Below are 20,952 nucleotides of genomic sequence, written 5' to 3'. Positions count from 1 at the left end.
TGACTCATGGGGAAAGCATGTATGGAAAACGTTGCCGTACTCCTATAAATGCTTGTTTTTCTTTTCTGTGTCATTATTTTTCCCCATTTAAAATAAAGCAGGAGTTTAGTAATAAAAACTAATGCTGAAAGGAAGTGGTGCGGGTGAGCCCTCTAGAATTCTGCACTGTATTTATGAACAGAAACTCTTTTCAGGAGAGTCAGCGGGATTTGAAAAAAATAAGGTGGAGGATAGTTTCTCTGATGCCCAGAAAGTAAAGCCTAGAATGGCCATCTTGCTAAATCTTCACTGCTACACTTGTTATTCCAGAGTTATGAAATAACAAGAAGATACTACTCTGAAGTACCTATTCCTAAATCCTACCATTTTATTCCAGAACGGAGGGTATCTTTGTTCTAATTCAGTTGTATTCTGAGGAGCAATTCAGTAATAACTATCGTGCTTTAAATTCACACCCTGTATTATGCCTAATTGTCAGGGATAGGCAAATTCTGACTTTCCTTCTAGTTTCATTGCTGTAAATCCAGAATAACCCTGTTGAAATAAGCCAGTATTTTTCAGTCATACCTTTGAAATATGTCATTTCAAAGGAATGACTCTGGATTTTACCAGAGAAATCTGGCCCAATGTGTGTGAAAAGACACAGTCTGCGTTAATCACACCAGACCACTCCCTCAACTGAAGCGTCTTCAGCAGCCCCACAGTAACGCAACAGGCAGCAATTTTCAGCTGTGGCGTCAGGAAGAACAGAACATCAAGGGAATAATTAGCATCTAATTTAGTAGTTAGACCAGGATCTAGGTGGGTTCCTGCATTAAGTAATTGCTTCCAGAGGCAGGCGAGGCTGGGGCTGCTCGCTCTGCTCTGCTCCACCAGGCCAGGCACCCTCCTGCCTCCAGCTCCTCTACGGCCGGGGCAAAGCAGCTCCGTTAATGGTGCTTTTGAGGGTTGTGTCTGGGAACGTGGTAAGGAGCCCTTCTCTGCTTCTGACATACAAGAAAATGCAGGGCTGTAAGCACACCCTTACACCCAGGCACCCTGCTGAAATGTAGGCAGTGTAAAGGGCTTTAGGCACATCATAATTTTCCTTGAAGCTGAAGATCTCAGTATAATCCTCCTTAAAAATCTGTCAACGGCTTGTGGCTTGTGTTCAAGAAAATGGCCAACTTGTAGATAGGTCTTTGCTGGAGAAGTGTGATCTGCTCTGCCCTGTTCTCAGTGACTAATTCCTACATTCTGCAAGTTTGGGTGTCGGTACCTCACGGGGCACTGGGACCTTCCCTGCCGAGCAGCTATCCTCAGCACTCCCATCGCCAGCCATCGCCTCACGGTGACACAAGGTCTCGTGGGGTGTTCAGGATTTTACATCCCCACCCTGTAGCTCTGTGGACTTAGAGCTGGTTGAACCATGAGAGGAATAAAGTGTGCATCCTTCAGTTTGGAAAAGGTCTATGATGAAGCTACATAATCCTTCCTGCTCCCAAAGGCAGGGGCAGGGGCAGGCAGGGCTTCAAGCTCCCTGCTGTGCTCACAGGTGCCTTTGCAGCCACCTCCTGTCCCCAGGTCACCCACATGCCTCTCTTCACGGCTCGGACCCCGACAGCTTTGGCTTTCTCTGGTGTTTGGCTCCTCCCCAAGGAGAGTGCATAGCTTCAACACTTCTCATTTTTTGAATCCTAGACGCAGATTATGGCGTTGATAATTGATGGCTATCTGGGACATCTTTTTGATTTTGGCAAGCCTCTTGCTGCGCCTTCTCTTGCCCCGGCACGGCAGGTGAAGGGCCTCGGCTGGCTGGGAGGATGGAGGCAGCAAGGTCTCGCTGGCTGCGCAGCCTCTGCTGCCCGCTTGCAGGCAGCTGCTTCTGAGTTTTTAATTTCTGTCACTGACTTTCCAGTCCCTTTGTTCAGCCTTTTAAATTTGCCTTTATTGTTTTAGCCTGTCTGCAAATATCTTTGTTTTTCTTCCAGAGAAGCCTTCGCTTGTTCAATTAGCAAGAAAGCTCTTTGCAGAGTGTGCCATAGCTCTATTTCTGCCATGGCTAAGTGCTTCTGGAGCATTTGGCTCCTCCCCAGAGAGGATTTACCCCTGCCATCCTCACACCTGCTATTGCTGGGCGTCTTACTGCACGTGTTGCTGTGTGGTGCCTTGCAGAAAAGGAGCTTCTGTGACACAGGAGTCTTGATGTGTTGCCACGGGTTAGGCCAATCTATGCTGTCCCAAGCGACGATTTTAGCTGCAATTTTTGCTCCCTGCCCTATTGGGTCAATACTGTGTTTTCCCCACACATGGGATCTTTCACCATCCAGATTTTTTTTTATTTGCTTTTGTCTTACTTCATGGTTTTGCTGCTTTAGAGCAGAGGTTATGAGGATACAAGTCGAACCTCTCACATGTTGGGAGAGAAAGGCGAGTGCTGGCTGGTGTAATGCTGGAAATACCTTCGGGGGTTTGTGTCTCACCCACCCCGGTCAGGTCTAAGCCCTGGCCTGAGACACCCACCCTTGGCTCAGACCGGGAGCCAGACCATGCATCGCAGGAGGAATTCAGAGCAAGATGCCTTGATCTGGAAGGCAGCTCCCTGCTTGTCCCCAGGCAGGCCTGGAGGCTGTCCCCAGACTGCCCTGCCACCGCCTCCAGTGCCAGCAGGACAGGCTCCGCCGAGGGCTGCCCTCCTGCCGCGGGGGGACCTGGTGGGAGACCTTGCAGAAGAGGCCGCAGAAGCCTCTGCCATTACATCTGCATTCAGTCTTTGCCCAGGCACAGGATGAAGAATTCTCCTCTCAGGGGGGTTGTGGCACTCCGCGTCGCTATTTTCCCTGGTTTTGTAGTCTGTTTTAATTGTGGGTTTGCCCTTACAAGCTGGGGGCTAAAGCCTAGAAGAAAAGTGTTTACAGTGCTGCTTACAAAATCTTCGTAGAGTTCAGGGGCTATTTCAGCAAGATGTTCCTGAACAGTTCTTCACTTCATATTGACCCTGATCTATTCCCTAACCCACTCTACATGCTGTAGCATGCGAGCTCGGACTATGCTAGCAGCCTCACAGCCTTCTCAGGCTCTTTATCCACCACGTACAAAAGAATGTCATGACTTTGTGAGTGCCCCGTGAGCACAGGTAAATATTAGGACAGCTTCTGGAGCCTTGCAGCCTCGCTGTGGACATGGAAGCCACTTTGGCCTAAAAGTTGGGCAGAACTCGATTTGTTTTTTTCAGGACAGAAATCATTCTTGCATAGAGCACTCACTGTTGGGAACGTGGCATTAGGATCCTGCTCACAATGCCCATCTCTCACAAGATCCTGGGATTTCCTTTGAAGCCCCTGCCCCAGGTGAGTGGGACGGCTCACGGGCTCACTGCTGGCACAGGGGTGACATTTGCCCTTGCTGGAACTGGGTAGTTGTTGAAGCTGGTTATTTGCTTTGCGTGATTGATCACATCTGTACAGCACATAACGCTGCCTTGCGAAACGGCTCTTTTATGTGTCAAACTGACTCACAGTGTGACCTGATGTAGATGTAAGGGGATATTTAAGGAACAACTGAAATTCAGAGAGAATTGTGCTACTTTTTTTTTTTTTTTTCTTCCCCTGGGGTAAAATGCCTTTATCAGCTGATGGGGACAGGGCATGGTGCCCTGTGGGACCAAGGGGGTCCCTTGTGATGGCCGTGGACATGGGAGCTGTGCCGTTAGCTGCTGCAGTGCTCCACCCTGCTGCCTCAGTCTTGCCAAGGTGAACCTGTCCAGCTCACACCAGTGTGATTTGATGAAGAGGGTGAGGAAGCAGCCTGATTTTCCCTGCTTTGCTGCACCCCGCTGTGTGATCTCAGGAAGGTCAGCGTGAGACACTCCACAAAGGCACTGAGGCCCTGAGTTTGCAGGTGAATGTGCGTCCTTCAAACTTCAGGTGATCTGTCAGTAGGAACTGGGCATATAAAATGGATCTGACCCTGCTTCTCTTTCCCCAGCTGCTTTTTGCTGGTTAGTTTGCACATAAGGTTTGCCTTTTACCTTATGAACAGCACCCAGCACAGAGTGAGGTCTTTGCAATCCCCCTGGGGTCTTTAGGCACTTGCTTAGTGTTAATGCTGGGACTGTGGAACAGAGAAAACCTACGTCTGGCTGGCTTATGACCTGCTACAATTATAGAGATGGAGTTACTGGGAGGGTGGGCTTTATCCCATCAACACCTTCCTGTCGCTGCTGAAGCGATGGTACCCTTACATGTCAACACTGAAAGCGTATCTCTGCTGCATGCAGTCCATCTACTGGCAACGAACACCACAGTGAAAGATGCCCTTTAATTAACGTACTTCATAACAAGTCATCTGGAAATGGATCTGTGCTTGGAGGCAGGTGCTCCTGCACGTGCTGTAGGGCTGCTTTGTGTGAGGAAAGGCCCCTCATTGCATTTGCACAACTGGGTCTTGGGCGTTTGACCCTGGACAGTAAAATTGGTTTCCAGATGCCCAATCTGCAACTGCTTATTGCATACTTTGGTGAAGACACCACTGCCTCACTCACCAAGGCTGCTTCCGAGCAGAAACAAGCTGCAGAGTGGCATGGGCCGTGCTTGGCTGTGCTCTGACACGCTCTTGTGTGAGGCACACAGCTGGGTACGTGTATGATGGGCACGTGCTGGTGTGTGGGTGCCGTGATGGACGTGCCAGGCCACACGAAGGTTGCACCCCTGGCTGCATCCGTGTGCAGAAATCCAACAGCAGCAAACTAAGTGAAAGGGATAGAGACGCCTGAAGTGAGTTCAGAGTTGGCCCGTTTCTCTGAATTAGAATGAACATACAGTCTTCCCTTCTCGCTGCAGAAAGCCTTCCCATGACCCAGCATCGAAGGGTGGGAAGGATGCTGTGGGTCTCCCTATCCCTTTGTGTTGACCCTGGAAGTGACTAGAGGGGGAGATGGACCAGAGTGCATTTCCTATCCCCGGTAAATCGTGAAAGAGAGAAGGGAAAAAAGATCTCATGTTTGAATCCTGGTGTTAAAATGAGTGTCTCAGAAAGCTGAAACCAGCCTTGCCTGGAGTGATGAGCGGGTGCCCTGCTCTGCACAGGAATTAGTGTTTCCCTTAGCGCCTGTGAAAACTGCCAGAGCCAAGGTGAGGTGCTTGGCACCTGGGTTTGTTAGTGCGTCGCCTTTGAATCCTGCCTGAGGTTGTGCTGAAGAAGACGGATGATCCATCATTTAATGCTTGTTTGTCCGGCCCTGTTGACTACAATGAAATGCTTTTGTTTTACCAGGGGAGCCTGAGCATTTCATACGCAGGCCCATCCTGTGAACTTTAAGGATTTGGGCACAGATGGTGGATGGGAATCCAGCCCAGCCCTTCACAAGCTGCCGTCCCGGCAGGAGCCGTTGCTGTGCCGCTGCAGAGGGTATGCTGCCTCTTTCTACCCTTTAACAAACACAATAACTTAGAAGTCTCCTGTAGAGGTGTGGTAACTCCATGTAACACTTGTACATAAAACCACAACGGCACAAAATCCCCTTGTGCAGCTCCGATCCCTTGGTGAGTCCCAGCCACACAGCGTGGTTTAGTTGAGCACTCCCTGACATCAGGCCGGTGCCTTTCCTTTGAGCAAGTGCGTGGATGTCTTTGCCCGTGAGAGCTGAACCAGCACATGGGTCTGCACAGTGAGACTTGCCATCAGGGACCAGAAGCCCCACAAGAGCAGTGAGAACAGCACCTTTCAGAAAAAGGGTTGTGCAGAAAACTGGAGGGAAGCAGTACCTGCTTTGGATGGATCAATAATGCCTTTTTTTTCAGTGTTTCCTGGGGAAAAAAACCCACCAAAAACAAATCTAAAACTCTGCTGAAGAAAATTGTATTTTAGGTTGGAGCAAATACTTCATATTATTTTGAAATGCTCTTTTCAGCCTGGGGATGCAATTTGGTTTGGTAGCAGAAAGTCTGTCAAACAGTAAGCTGAAAAGTTGAGACAAGCAACTGCTGCATGTGTCCAGGGCAGGTTTGGTTCCTGCTTGTTTCTCTGAACATCTCAGCAGTGAGGGTTAACAGGGATGAGGATGTGTCAGCCCTGTGCCAGGTAGTGGATTTCAGCGTGCAGCAGCACCAGCTTTTGCATTTTTACCACAGGTTTTGTTGCAGTTGTTTTTCAGAGCTCTGGTTCCTCATACCCTGTAATTATGTGAGTTTCAGCATTCTGTAAAGCTGAAGGTACATTGACAACTTTTGTGATTGTGCAGAATAGCTTGAAAACAACCAAAAAGTTTTAAAAGGAAGAAGGGCAAATACAGGAAACCCCAAATTACATTTCTTTGAAATCTCAAGATTTGTAAGGCAAACTCATGATTTTGTGGCCTAAGACAGGACTGCTAAGTGCTTGGTGTTGGCAATGCTGTGTTTATTTTCCATGCTTGGATTTCTGCATGGCTTTGTACACATTATGAAAAATGCTGTATTTTATGTTATTTTTTAAAAGGAAGCAGATCTCTTTGTTGGATGATCTCCAAACCAGACTGTAGCATACAATAAAAATTCTATAGTGCACTGTAACAAACTACAAAAGGCTAAGATGTTACTTTACCAGCACAAAAACCAAGCACATAATGGAGGAAGAGAATTATAAGGTATATCACTCGTATTTATGGCCAAAAGAGAAAAAAAATACACACTGTACATGTATACTGCATATTGAAATTATAGAACAAAATTTAATTAGAACTTTGTAAATAAAATCCACATATGCTGATTTATGATATATTTATTTCTCAGCCTTTGAAATGATGGCTGCCTTCACTTTGGAAACCAGTCATTTGCAGACATCAGGTCTGTAATTCATGAACTGGCACAACCAGAAGTTTGTGGATTTGAGTCTGGCAGATGCCAGTCCCAGCTTATCTGTTTCAGAGGCACATGCTGGGATTCCCAGTGAAGGAGGCAGGGGAAGCATGCTGCAAAAGGCATCTATAACAATTTTTTTTTTCTTTCAAATGTGTAATTATAAAGATTAGGTGGCTTGTTTTGTTCATTAAAAAAACCAGCACTAATGTAATACGCAAGTATAAGCAAAGAGAGAATGCGTGCTCTTTGTAGGCTCCATCTAAATGTCCCCTTCCCTAGAGAGAGTACTTCGTGCTGTATTTGCAAAAAATATGTGATTAGTACCCAAGTCATGAGTGAGAACTGAAAGCAACTGGAACACCAGCCTTTCTTGTGTGAGACAGAGAGCTCAGGACTGGATCAAGACGTAATGAAACATGCATATGAAAGGCTAGATTGAGATGCCTTTACTCACAGTAATGAAGCGTCAGCTTTCCTGAATCACATTGCTATACCACGGGCTTCCACTTCTTTGCCCCAGTACTGAGAGCAAGTTAATACACCAGTTTCCTCTCCACCCCTGAGCAGGTTTGGAGGTTGGTGCCTAAATGACTCCTGAGAACAGGAATTCGAGTGTGATTTCTTGATGTGGTTGGAGCCACATTATAGTTTGCTGCTGCTGGAAGGAGGGAGATCCTGTTCTTCCATCTCCTTCCCAGCTTCTGTCCACATATTCCTGCTAGACGAGCTCTGTCACTCAAACCAGTGGATGACCCGCCGGGTCCTGATGTGGGCTTCAAGCTTCTGCACGGACACCTTATCTGCTGGACACAACGCAGCATACCTCCCCAAGTACACAGTCCCAGAGCTGCCTCCAGCTGCATCACAGAGGTCTGCAGGGAATAAACACATAACGACTTGCCAGCAGCTAACCAGGAGTGTTACCTGGAAGGTCTTGATCAAAGCCCCCGAGGGAGGTGGCCGCTCAGGTGAACCTGAGTGTCAGGCTCTCCTTTCACCCCTCTAAAACTGCAGCAACTTCAAAGAACATGTCCCTTCTGATTGTAGAAATAGGAGCTCAACTGGAAATAAAAACAAGAGTTACTAGTTCTTAGCCACTTCTAACTGAAGGTAAAATTGGATTTTAAATTTTTAAGTAAAATCCATAAAGGACTTGGGTGTGCAGCAGGACTCTCGCTGGAGGGTGTGTTCTGCTGCTGACCGAAAGGAGCCCGCAACAACTGTCTTACTGATTTTGGCTTCAAAGAAAGAAATTCATGGTTGTAACCACTTTAGCCTCTGCTATGGGGCACGTAAAAGGCTGTGATGGGTCGGTAGTTTAGTGTTGCCGCCAATGCTAAAGGCAGCTTTATTTCGTATCTTGTGGAGATTGGTTTGTGTCTTTTACTATGGAGCCTTCACGTCATGGGGCCCAGCACTCCTCCCTGAGTAAATAGGTAGAGGTTGAATGAGGCAGCTCTCCCAAAGTGGGACTGTCACTAGATGATGGCTCTGTCTCCGTGATACTGAAAACAGACATCAAGGCACTTTTTACTAACACATTCCATCAATGCTAGAGACTTGTCACACAGGGAGCAAACACCGAGTGAAGCAAAGGAAGCATTTACAATTTGCTGCCATGAAAGGAGACAAGATAAATCAATAGGAACTAAATTAGCACAGCCAGCGGCCCTCACACCTACTTTGGAAACTCTATTAAAATCCATGGCCTAGAATTTGCAGGAGGGATTATATGCGTGAAGGGTGAGTCAAGATTTTAGAGTGAGCTAATGTAAATGACACCCACTTCTCAAACTGCCTGAAAACACTTAGTGCCAGAACGCGCTGCCAAAGACAAGAGTTCTAGTATTTGCTGGCTGTCATTGGCCTCAGATAAATACATTGGAAGGGGAATAGTGGAGGAGTCAATCAAAAGATAACACTGAGTAAAGCTCAGTTGCATAACACAACGAGAAGTCAAATTTAACCAAAGCTGAACATATGTCTGAGTACCGGGGGCACAGTGAGAAGTGTGATGGCCCAATCGGAACCCACAGAGAGTCGTGTTTGAGAGCAACACACAGGAACAAGATCTCACAAATACCTCGTGTGATTGAGTTGGTTGTGTTATTGTGCTGCTCTTGGGTGACCTTTTTAATTCAGCTGAAATGATACGTGTCCTGGGCGTTTGCAGAACTTTGTAGATTTATGACAGCATCCCACTGACACACTGAGGTACACGAAGACTTGCTAAAAGTCAAGTTGAAGTAAATATTTTCTTGCAGAAATCTGTTTATTGGCATAGTGAATGCAGCATTTGCAGGAAGCATCCAGCGTGTGTGTTCTGTGCAGCTGATCGGCACATGCGTGATAATCTCAGGCACTGGGATTGTTGTAGAAGCACAGAGCAGGCTCAAATCTCCAGGGCCACATGCGTGTTGGGGAGTTGATCCCTGTGTATGTGACAAATCAAGGAGTGCCAGGAGTCCAGCAATAGCTACTCCCAACCTGGCTCTGGGTATCTAGGATTCCTAGACAAATTTATAAAGTCCTCTACTTCTGCCAGGCACAATTGGTATGAGGAAAAAAGAAGTATCCGAGAAAACCTGAACACATGGGAGCTCTGTGCAAAGAAAATATCATTGTCAGCACACTCAGTCCTGGCTCCCAGACTCTTGCTATTCCACAGCACCTTCAGGAGAATTTCATTTCTGGTACTGACAGCAGCATGCTGGTAAAGCCCTCTGGACTAGCAGGGGAAGAAGAACTGGATCGGGGCTGGCTGCACAGCAGTGGGTTTTTAAGTTTTGCCCCTTTCCAGGCTTCCCAAGGAAACACAAACATGCAGGCCATGGCTCTACACTGTGAAAAGGGTAGAAACCTGAGTCACTTCCCCAGAGCCTGCCAGAGGGACTGCAGGGATAAACTAGTCTGGTCCTGCACCAGTTTGGCAGCCTTTTGCAGAAGAACACAGGCTTCATGCAAGGGTGGAAGAGCACGACTCAGCAGTTACAAGACAACTTAAAGTTCTCAAAGTAGTTACGAACAGGAGGTTCTGCCAGTCTCGGTGGTATTCTTCACCTTCATTTACATTTCTGTAGTGTATTGAGCCCTTCACCTGGGAGATGCTATAGAAACTCAGGGCATTAGTAGCACGGAATATAAGATAAAAACTAAACACTGTAAAACACGTGCAATATAAGCAGGAATAGAATTCTGTGCATACTCTCTGCAATTGTCTGGGTCTTAAGCATGCATTAAATTGCAGCAACTAAAGGCTATGGAGTACAAATCATAAACGTGAATTCTACTGCAAAACTGTCAGGGCAGAGATCTGACCAACATTATAAAATACGAGAAGTGATTTTAGGAGCCTCTGTTTTGATGAGAGGGATTTCGGAATTGCTTTTCAAAGGTCGGCTGCACAGCGTTTTCAAAATATCAGGCGCCAGGATTGCTCTTCGCTTTTGTAAACCCCCTGATGTTTCTTGTGCATTGGCACTGCACCTCACTGGGGGAGACTTTGTTTCACAATGGGATATTTGGGCACTGTGGTAATGGGAACTAGGAAGAACTCAGAAGGCCTTTCATGCTGAATCACAGCTTATCTTCTGCATAGCAGAAGGGAGGATTCCAGATCTTTTCTTCTGCTTTTTACCTTCAAGAGATTTATGGCAAACATCTTTTAAAAGATCACAGGGAAAGAAATGTCCATCCTCCCTACCTTTTCTGTCTTTCTTAAAACAAACAACTGGGAGATAATTCACTCTTAAGTGGTTGTGTTAGCTGTGCTGGCTTCGGTGGTGTGTGCCTGCTGGAAATGAGCTGTGGTGGGCAATGCCGGCTAGACACTGGGGCAGCAGCCTCCTGTGCTGCGTGCCACCGTATAGACCTTGTTTCTGCAGAGCAAGAACTAAAACCTGAAAGATGGCCTTGTAAAGTTTCTCTAGTGGATTGCTGGTGGGAAAGCTTGTCATTGCCCAGTGCTTATCCATGGGGCAGCTGTTGTAACCAGATTGTTCTGATGTGCAAAGTCCCTCTGATCCATTTTGGGGGGACCTTGGGGCTGCATGGGAGGTGAAGATGAGGAGGGCTGCTCAGGCAAAGCCTATATGGGTGTGCTAAAAAATTATTTTTAGATATATTCAGTGTGGAACAGATTTTCTCTTTTGCTCCTGTGCAGTTTGGTGGGACCAGGAAAGCCTGAGGTGCTGGCACTCTGCCTTGGATGAGTGGAAAGGACCTTGCAGGGCTTCGCTCAGTGGCTCAGGGTCCTGCAGGCCTGGACCTTCTTCCTACTCTGGCACACTTCTACACCTCATCTGTGATGAGATGCTGCCTGCAAGTCTCTCATGGACCAGACTGTGCATAAACTGAGAGCAGCTGACTTCCCATCCCAGCAGAAAAATGCTTTTGGGGAGGGGAGCTGGAGGGTATCAGGTGGCTGTACCAGAACCATGGAGCACTGCAGAGGAGTTCCCTGGAGAAAGGTAGGGCAGAAGGTACGGGAGTGTCCGGGTGAGATGCTGGTGGCCGGTGGCTGTTGTGAGAAGGGCAGGTGTCTGTGGGCTGGAGAGCAGAGGGCGGCAGGGATCTCCGCCGGCTGTGCCAGCACGGGAGGCTCTGCTGCCTCAGCCTCTGCCTGCGCCGCGCAAGTGCTGCGCTTGGCCCGGAGGTGGACAAGGACTTTAATAAGGAACGTGTGTGGTGGTGCCCTTGCCGAAGGAAAGGTGGTCTGAGGAACATCAGCCTCGTGCCTTGTTTCATCCAGGGCACAAACCGTCAAAATGGGAGGGGGCTTCATTAGGGCTAGAAAACTTTTCGGAAACTTTGGATTCCCAGGGATATTTCCTGACCTTTCAAATGGATCCAGCATAGGCTTACAGGAGTTCGGACTGAAAAGAACTGAGAAGAGGTGGCATAGCAGATCTCACAGGGCTCTTGTCCCTGCAGGCTGGTGTGCCTGCGTGCTTGCAGCGCATGGAAGCACAAGTGCCACGCTGTCCTGCCGTGTCTGGGCTGCTGCACTTCAGGCGTGGCACGGCTCCAGGGCTCAGAGCTTCTCCTTGGCGTCCGAGCTAGGTCATTTCTGCAGCTCCCCTGCATCCCCAGTTGTTATTAATGGCACACCTGGTGCCAAATAGGATCTTTTCCATTCTTAATCTGTGATTAACAAGGTTGTTAAAGTCATTCTCAGCTCTGCTGAAACCAAACAGAATTTTATATGACATACTGGGCAAAGGCTCTGTTTGAAGTAGTCTTTAATCTTAGTTATAGGATTAAATCGTATGTAAACAGTCACATTTTATCAGCTCAGCTACGAAGTAATTTATTTGTTAGTCTAATTTTAGTAACTTGTAGGTAATTCAATATTACTTGAAAAAGGTTGTATAGGAGCAAGCAGAGCTGATTTTCTACCAGTAGAGCAAGTGAAGGAGTCCCCTGATCCCTCCGAAGGCCCTTGCCTGTTACGGACAGCTTCAATGATTTTAGAAAAGCTATTCCAAATGTGTGAAAAAGCAGAGTGACTAAATGTGGGGCTTTGCAGAACCAAGGCCTGCCATTGTATTTTTTTGGCAGTGTTGTTTGACATTGCAGTACATTTTTTGTAAGTGCTAGTGTTGCATCTATTTTTACTGCATTGTGCAATTAAGACGTTTAGGACAGAGCTATAACTATTGAACATTTTGCTGGAAGTTACTGTATCCCAGTGGAAGAGATAAGCTGTATTTTCCTTAGAACTAGAGGAGGATAGAACTGTGATATCCCAGTCTCTGTGGCAAAGAGGTTTGGTGCCGTTGCGGTCTGTCAGCCCTTTCATGCAGTTAGACTGTGTAATCATCAGCAGCCTTATTTATTTCATGGGCATTCAAAGGTGAGGAATGATCCTTGTGATTAGATTAGCCCTTACTGTAGGATTTGATTTTTTCCTATTGGAAAAATTATCCTACACTGGCAATCTGAAAGACTATGTGAAATCCAACGTGCAGGATGTGAAACAATTTCCCTTTGCACAAAGGCATTTCAAGATGATTTCTGAGTGAACATGGATATGGTTTTATTGCTGCTCGGTGCTAACAGCTGAAGGAGGTTACAGGAGAAAAGGAGCTGGAAGTTGATAGGCAGTGGTCTTACGTAAAATTGAACTCTGTCCAGGAATCTTTTACAAATCGAGCCTCTTCTCTCCTTACAACACCCGGGACTTCCAGGTGATTTTGATGGGAGTGGGGGACTCAATAGCCTCCTGTGAAGGTGACTGTTTCCTATTCCTGCTTCTAGCGGGGCTTTGCAGGGCTCACCTCCAAACGGCCCGGTTGTGCGTGCCTTAACTCCTGTTTAACAGGCGATCCTTACTGTATCATGGGGGAATTTCACCCACAAGTGCCGATCTTCTGTTTTCCTGGTGAGAAATTCGGGCTGAATAAATGCCAAGGACAGTTTAAAATTTTCCCCTCGTTTTTGCCCAGTGTCTTGCATGCTTGAGTATTGGTCATACCCAGATCAGTATTGACTTACACTGGGAATTGAAACACCCCCTTAAGGGATCAAAGTTTTGCGATCGAAAGTAAGAATGCCTTAATTTGGGTAAAATTGATCTAATCTGGGAATCTGCAACATTTATAGCAGCTGGCCTGCGTTCTTGGCCATACACCCCCCAGTCCTTTAGGGAGACAGTGTTTACAGAAAACATTTCCCCCCTTTTTTTTTGCAGTTCAGCTAGCTAAAGACATTTCATTATCTGCCTGACTTGCATGTCTGTGGTTGGGGAGGATCTGAGTTTGAAAGACTTTAAAGAATACTCTGAAATCGTAACCTGCAAGGCTCTCACTTGGTGCGTGTGGTGGGGAAGTCTGGATACCAGGGCAGGAAAGGCCGATATGAAAGAATTATGTGACTCAATTGACTGTGAAATTCTTCTAGGAACAGGTGTAATTGTGATCGTAAACATTTGTGAGGTATTTTACTACCAGCTTTAATCCCTGCAGAGGGGAATATTTAGGAGTCGGAGAATAAACGTGAAATTAACTTCAAAGGCTGAGTTAAAAGATCAGGAACTCGAACCTCAGGCCTGGCCAACAAGCTGCTGAGCGCAGAGGAGTCTGCAGCTTTCTTTGGTCCGTTGTTTTCCTCCAGATTGGTGTATCTGTGATTCCAAGAGACCCTAATGGGGATCCTTAGGGTGGTGGCCACCCCAGCCAGAGTCCTGTCCAGCATGACCTTGCGTTTTTCCATTAGTCCCCTTTCTTTAATGGGGTAACACAAACCGTGTAACAAATTGATCACAAACCCCAGGAGGGGAAAAAATGAAGAGCAACATTTTGCAGCTGTGGCACCATCTCTGCCAGAGAAAGTGGCGCTGGGCTGGAGTAGCGATTTGTGGAGGGAGACATTAAGAAAATAGGTGAAAAAGGTCGTATTTCCTCATGTCTTGCGGAGGCACAAAGCTTTCCTTTAATGAATGCACAGGAAATGTAAAAGCAGGCGAGGGTCTGAGAGCTGCGTAAGGAAGTTTGATACGGGTTTAAAGTCCTTCCTGTTCTTAGGGTCAGTGTCAGAAGTAAAATGCCATTTATGTTCCACTGGAGCTCCGTTTTGCACAGCTCCTTGCAAAGGCCTCTTTGCTGAGTGAATTTTTCCCACTGCCATTAAGGAAACACAACTCATTGGTGATTTCAAAGAGGGAAAATGAGAAGCTATAAGGACGAACATGTCGGAAGTGCTATAGAGTGATAAGGAAGCCAGGATGGTAAATCAAAGCCTAAGGAGGAAGGACATGAAGGGGCAGGCAAGTATAAATCTTTCTAAACTGATCAAGGAGCTGGTGGGGCCTTTAGAGGGATGTGAATGGAGAGTCAGTGGTTGGAGCTGCTGAGAAGCTGAATGAATTCCTTGACTTGATAAGCAAGGGAGAGCAGCTAAAGGTCACGTACTGTGAGGAGGACAGGGAAACACAGTGGTTTTCTATGTGGGGAGAGAGAGAAGGCATATTATTTAAAAGTTTTATGTGTGTAACCCAAGCAGACAGTTGGGAAATTAAAACTATTAAAATTGACAAGTCACCAATTTTAGATTAACTGCAACCTACAATTCTTGGACTTGGTTTCTGGCCTTGGTGTTTGAGACATCCCTGGGAGAGTGGTGGTGGCTGAGGAAGGAGACACAGAAAGCATTGTCTCCTTATTCGGGGGGTGGGGAAGGAATATAAAATCAATTTGGGAAAAAAAAAAAGAAGAAAGAAATTAGGCAAGTTGTAGAGAAAATGAAGTAGATATTGCTAAAAGGCAAGCAGCAAGCAAGGTTTGAGAGCCATTTAGTAGGCAGTGAAGTGGCCCTCACTACGCAGTGGTCTCACATTTCTGAGATCTGCTTTACATAGGCTGAATGTGCATTAAAAGTGCTCTGTGCTTCTACAGCACCAGCTACCGCAAAGGTCCAGCTTTGGAGAGAGCTTTGGGGTGTTGCTGCAGTACAAACCATACCAGAGAGCAATGCGGTGCCTGGGGCTGCACAGGTCACTGAGAGCAACTCGCACACCAGCGTCTTCCTGATTCCCCAGTTCCAATGGAAATGGCAAACATGTGCCAGTCTTAATGTCATGATTTTTTAAAGTGCCCTGTGAGTTTAGGTGCCAATAACCTACAGTGGTTTACATCCACTCCGTGCTACTTGTCACTAGCCATAGCAGTGGCAGATGACAAGCTTGGCCAAGTTGGTGCTTCCAGCTGCCCTGATCTCTTGGGGCTGATGCTCCTGCTGCTCTGATACATGGAGTGTAGTCAGGATGGAGCTCTGTGCTCAGAAGTCTCCATTATGGTCAGAACCATTGCACCATGGATTTGATTGACTTACAGATCTGAGCCTTCAGATAGACGCACTTTTTCCCACATCCAGTGTAAGTGGTGAGATCTCATCCTGTAGATGCTGTGCTGACTGCAGAGGACCTTTGTCAGGTTATTTTAGTTAAACTAGTGTTTTCCAACGTTATTTTTAATTTATGGAGCTCTAAACATTTGACAGTGCAGGTTTGAACCCTTCTGCAGCAAACCTAAGCTTATTTACTGTCTCCCTGCTCATGTAAATTCTTAGGAGCTTTTCACAGACCTATGGAAAGAGTCTGTGTGCCTGAAGGGACCACAGCTCAAACCCCCTGGTTTAATGAGGCTGTTGCTGCTCAGAGCCTTTTATTTTCGTAAGCTGTGTGAAGATGGAGAAACCAAAGAGAGAAGGATGCATACCACGAGCTCTTCTTACCTTCAAGAAATTAGGAATACGCTTTATTTAGAGGATAATTTCAATAGAGTTCCCAAGACTTATGTCCCACTAAAGAGCGGAGGCACAAGGCTCCTCTTGTGACGTGTCAAGTTACCCAGGAGACAGACTGAGCAACTGAGAAATGTTGCAGGTTTTTGGGAAAGAGATTTATATATAGATGTGTTACGGGAAAAAATACCTCTGCTCATACACATGGTAATTCTTCTGTCTTACTTTGTTTGCTATCTTTCTTTCTTTATTGTTTTCAAAGATTTAAAGGAATTTAATTAAAAAGGCAGTTTAACTACCCTCTTCTTTCCAGATAACAAACACTAAAATAAAATGAAGTGAAATATTGGAGAGCCTGCTTTATATCCCTTTTAAAACTAAACACAAAAGCCAGATGAGATCAGAGGGTTTATCAGGCAAGATATTTCCAGAAAACAAGAGGAAGCCGTGCTGCCACCGCACAAGGAAGGGCTGAACCTTCGTCTGGAAAGCCATGGTCCGTTCTCATCAGCCAGGATATCAGAAGGATAAATCCAAAGTGGAACTCGGAAGGTGACTGGGACAACGGGTGATGCTTACAAGGAGTAACCAAAGGAGCGTGGGTCACTCAGTGCAGCAGAGCTGAAGTGAGGGCACTGCTTTCTGTAGATGCAACAGAAGGAAGAATATTATATAAATAAAAAGAGCTCTTTGGCTGACAGCATGATTATAAACTGCCATGGAATACACTTAGGCTGGAAATGAGGAGGGCTGTGGACCTCAGAGCAGCGGGGTTCTGCAAGGCCTTGCATCAGGACAGCAGGGCCAGTGTCCCCCTGCGTCACCCATACACAGAAGGGATTGCCTGCGAAGCTGTGCAGGTGGAGTCTGGCTGCAGCGATCATCTCCAGCCCTGTACGCTCCCAGAATACCATTAATTTCTTCCATTAGCCTGGTGTTCCATAGGCAACTGTCTAGCTGTGATCTTCCAGAGAGCCAAAAGTAGGCTTTATTATTTAGGTTTTAGCTCAGCTATAATACATCATTTAGAAAAGACCCTGCTGTGTTGAGATGCATTCAGTAACAGGGCAACACCCAGTGTGTATGTTACACTGCACTCTGCTTTGTCTTTGTTAGCGCCCACGTCAGCAGGTGAGTGATCAGCGTGGCCCCAGCCACGTGGTGGTGGTGCGTGGTGCTGAGTCTGTCCGAGTTTTACATCTTCTGCAAACCTGGTGCTGCTGCATGCCTTACCAGCACCCGGCACACCGCTACCGATGCCTCTCAGCTGGAAAGCGCAGGCACTGCTTCACTCCTGTGTGTATCCGTGCTCTCTGCCTTTCTGCTGTTTGCTGCTGGGGAAGATTTCAGCTGCTTGGGCTCCTCTTCCCAAACCATGGCTCCCCCCGTCCCTGCACGCCCTTCCCATTCCAAAATGCATTTTGAGGCTTCTGCAGTAGTGATCTGGGTGTGCATAGCTGGGGGTGCAAACCCCACGATCCCTAAGGGGGGAACCCTGGGCCTACACCCCGTGAGGCCGTTCTCCTGAAGCTGGCTTGGTGATGGGATCTGGGAACTGCACCACAGCATGCTCAGTGGCCCGTAGTGACAGGTTTATAAAACAAGAAGGCATCCATTGCCTCCGGTAGAGATTGTAGCCTGGCTTTTCTCTTGTGGCTGTTGTAGCAATAATCATGTGTCTGCAGCTTTCCCCAGGGTGTGCTGCCATGCCTTCCTCTGGCAGGAGTTGCATGCCTGACTCTCAGAGCTCTCCCGTCGCTGGGGGGGCACTGAGCAGCACCTCCTGGGCTGGTGGTAACCGCTTTCCATCCCACTTACAGTCAATAGCTGCAAGGGGAGTCTGGAAACGGGGATGCAGGAAGGGAAGGGACCCATAGAGCTGCTCTCATCCTGCCGTTGGCTCTGCTGGCCTGCACCAAGGGCTGCCAAGCGTGGCGGGGCAGGGCTGTGCCGGGCGCGGGTGCTGCGCAGCACGCAGGGTCTCTGCCAGCCCCTCCCGGGGCCGGAGGCAGAGCGCAGAGCCCAGGCGGAGCAGCACCCCGGTGTCAGATGTCTGTCTTAGCCTCTGACCAGCGAGAAGGTCTCCATCTAAATCAACAAGAGCCCTCTGGACTTCGAACCATGGCGGGTGGGTATTTTTAGAAGCCAATCAATCAGTGGTGACTGTTCAAGTTCAGACAAGTCAAACACCGCCTGCAAAGTTACACAGAAGCACTGTGTGTCGTGGAAAGGTTGGTGAGCCTGCTTATTTGACAAGCTGTGCCAAATCCATGAGCTACCAGAGCTGAGTTCTTTTTAGAGAGATAGCTGTAAGAAGTAGAAGTGTAAACAGACTGTGGATTGTAAAACACACACTTTTTAAATCGAAGCAATAAATTACAGTTTGGCTTTCCACAGAAACTTTCTTTCAAGGTGCTAGAAGTGTTTTCCAAACCTGAACGTGGCCCTAGGTTGAAGGTTTTTCTTCTTGAACTTTTTTGCAGGTGAAGAAATTGAGGCACAGAAGCGTTTAGGGCTACCAAGGTACCACAGTCTCTAAGAATCCAGCTTGTCTCCAGGGAAGGGCTGTGCTACCAGTGCTGGAAGAAGAAAAGAAACACCTGTACCCTGGCATTGACCTTCACAGCCTGATTAGCTGAAATCAAAGTAATGGGGTTAGATCAGCCTCGGGGCAGGGAATGGAAGTGGCAGACGGGTGGTGTTTTGGTGGTTCTGCTACGAGGTAGCAGCATCTGAAGCCCTTGTAGGACCTTCCTCAAAGAACATGAGCTGGAGTTTGCCAACAGGAGCACAGAGAAGAGCTGATTCTTGCAGGAACCTCCAGATGCTATTGTAGTGTGTAGGGATGAAAATAATAATAATAATATAATGAATCGTCTCACTCCATGAAAAATGCCAGCACAGCCAGGACTCAGGCTGAGACACTAGCAAGTCAGTAGCCGGATTAGAAAGTGCTGGTGTTCTGATTTCCAGAACCGCAGTTTATCCAGCTTGAAAACAGGCGTGATGTTTTCTGTTGTCATTAACCACTGAGACAGGAACCTGTGGCTCCTGCCCTGTCTGCTTCTCTGCTGCTTCGTGTCCTTCCCTCCATCACTGCAAGGCGTCTGCTCCAGAGTCCTCGCTGGAGTCTTTGCACAGCTGCACAAAATGTAGTGCACGATCTGATTCTCAATGTGGGCTTTACTCATATGTTCAATGCCAGCTGGAGGGCCCTGCCGAGTTTTTGCTGATGCATCAGAAATATATTTTTAGGAAGGTTTCTCTATAATTATTACATTATAGCTACTGCTGGATTGTTCAGAGTGTAGTAAACAATTGCTATACTTGTTAGAGGTCATGAATAGAGAAAAACATTCCTCTGTGTGAGGTCTGCTGTTAAATAATAACTTGTCATTTCATGGTGTAGGGGGAGTGAATGCCCTCAAAGGGACGTGCTGACATTGTTCAAGCCAGTGATCCAGTTCCTGTAATTAACACCACTTTCTTAAGGCTGCTTCTCCTAGCAGGAACAATGGCTGCGCTGAGGGACAGCTGTTGCCCCACTGCAGCTCTCGTCATCTTGTGTCTTGATCCTCTTGCCGTTTTCTCGGTTACCCGTTCTGCAGTGGCACTGAGGTACCCTTATCGCCACAGATCCAGGCCTCAGGGTGATGGGCAGGTGATGAGGAACGCTGTTCACTAACAGCTCTGTGGGGCCCGGCTCCAGGCAGGAGAAGGTGATCAGGCACGCCGAGGTTATTAATGAGTAATTTCATGATGTGCTGGTCTAATGAACAGTGTTCACCTTGTGGCATCTCTGCTGTCTGATGTGGAGGGAGCACTCACTGCTGCCTTTTCCTGGGGGGATACTAAAGGTGTCTGTATCCTCCATCTGTCATCTCCAGTGCACCTCTGGGAGCTTCAGAGCTTTGAGAAATCCTTTTCTCTGTCTCGCTGAAATTGTCTGGTATGTTCAAGAACTACTCTCTCTCTCGCTCTCACACACACACACTGTGATGACATGTAAAGCTTTGTTTGCTCAGGACATCTAGGCTTTGCAATAACCACCTTGCCATCCGCCCAGACCTAATGTGCAGTTGTGGTTTTCATGGTGCAGAAGAAATGCAAGGATACAGCTGTGGCTCAAATCAGTTAACAAAACAGGCAAAGGAATGATCCCACGGCCTCAGGAGTCCTATCTCAAGGCCAAAGCAGAAACCAAGAAATCTGTCTGAGCTGCAAAAAGCGAGGGTAGAGCAGCGAGCCAGGGCCTGGGCAGGTGACAGATGTGTCATTTCTGACATCTCTCAGTCCCTCCCTGTGGTGGTGGGGATCTGCCCATTATTACATGGTGAGAAGAAAATGATGTCTTGGCGAAAACATGGCAAGCGTAAGAATTCAGCCTGGAAGGAGCTCAGCAGGGACACGTAGGAGCTGATTGCACCGTTTCAGAGCCTTTCTAGAACCACTAGCTGGGGGGAAAGAGGAGCAGACATCTCCCGCGTTTCTGCATGCAACAACTCAGCGGCTCTGGTGGTCTTTGGTAGACACCACTAAAAGCGTGGCCAGGCTGTATTGGTCAGCCAAAGACAGTCAAAACTCTGCCCTGTCGTCTGACTTATGTGGGGAGGTATCTCTAGGAAACAAGTATTGCTCCCCAGCGGAGCTGGCCGCGAGGCCCCTGGGCACTGCCCCCAGAGCCATGTGGTGAACCCAGATGCTTTAAGACTGCGCAGTTGACGGGTGGGCAGCTGAGGCATGCAGCTGTTCGGGGTGAGACTGGCTGCAAGTTGAGGAAATTGTGTGAAGCGGGCCTCAAGGTTTGCAAAGAACTGCGGAGATGGAGGGCTGTCTTTTGCAGAAGAAGCCCTGAGTGAGCAGTGGAAGAGCTGAAAGGCATCTAATGAACTGT

At 47.4% G+C, this 20,952-nt stretch overlaps 1 long non-coding RNA gene across 1 annotated transcript; it reads left to right on the top strand.

Annotated features, from left to right (window-relative positions):
- The first annotated feature begins 5,259 nt into the window (after positions 1 to 5,259).
- LOC114010281 (uncharacterized) lies at positions 5,260 to 18,919 on the top strand. The gene is made up of 2 exons (XR_008745710.1): positions 5,260 to 5,388; positions 18,542 to 18,919. It is a non-coding gene; the product is annotated as an uncharacterized LOC114010281 (long non-coding RNA).
- Positions 18,920 to 20,952: the final 2,033 nt, after the last annotated feature.

The sequence above is a fragment of the Falco peregrinus genome, chromosome 2, assembly GCF_023634155.1.
Source record: "Falco peregrinus isolate bFalPer1 chromosome 2, bFalPer1.pri, whole genome shotgun sequence".
Taxonomy (NCBI): domain Eukaryota; kingdom Metazoa; phylum Chordata; class Aves; order Falconiformes; family Falconidae; genus Falco; species Falco peregrinus.
This window is presented reverse-complemented; position numbering and strand designations above follow the sequence as displayed.